Below are 901 nucleotides of genomic sequence, written 5' to 3' on the forward strand. Positions count from 1 at the left end.
GGGAAAGGATTGCAGGGTGGCTACGCCCCACCAAGGTGCTTTCGGCCCCCACTTCTCCTGCATGTTCTCTCGTGGACAGAGAGAGAAAGGAAGGAAAATAAGATACACACTTCAAATACTACTACTGCACTACCGCTCACACAGGCCAAATTACCCCTTGCCTCACAGTTACCTAAAACAAATATGCACTGTTTCTTTCTAAACTCTCGTAAGCATGTATATTTTTTAAGTTTAGCTGTTTATTTCTTTAGTTAGGAATGAGAGAGACAAAGATGGACAGGGACAGAGACAGGAATGTCTGTGAGTGAAACTGAACATCTTGTGTTTCAGATATTTAGGGGTCATTTTGTCCCTTCTTGGTGCATTTGCCATTCATCTGGCCATTTTTCTCTAGAGTTTCGGCTGACCACTATACCGTTTTAATTATCATTCACCGTACAGAGAGAGAGACACACGGAACAGTGCGGTGGGAGTGGGACTGACGCGCCCTCGGGAGGGCCTCCTCCTCTTCCCCCAGCCATCCCAGCTCACCAGGAACTCGGGTGTGGAGGTGGCCTCCAGCACTGCCCTTTAGTACACTACCTGGGATCTGATTTTGTTTTCTTAAAGAGACATTTTTGCCATGGGGCACGTGCGCTCACCAAAGGGACAGAGAGAAAGCGAGGGAACCAGCAGTTAGCGTGGTGGCTGTGTCGCTGGACTCCCACGTGGTCGACCGCGGTTCATGTCCCGGACCCAGTGGCTTGGAACTCACGCCGGGCGCGTGTGCGTGCGTGCCCAAGATCCCGAGAGGAGAATGGAGGAGAAGGGATTGCGGCGTGACCATCCCCCCGGGGGGTGATTTCTCGCTTTCTGTCTCTATGTCTCTCTCTGTCTGTCTGGCGAGCGCACGCGCCCTATA

The sequence above is a fragment of the Tupaia chinensis genome, unplaced genomic scaffold, assembly GCF_000334495.1.
Source record: "Tupaia chinensis unplaced genomic scaffold, TupChi_1.0 Scaffold000377_5, whole genome shotgun sequence".
NCBI classification, from domain to species: Eukaryota; Metazoa; Chordata; class Mammalia; order Scandentia; family Tupaiidae; genus Tupaia; species Tupaia belangeri.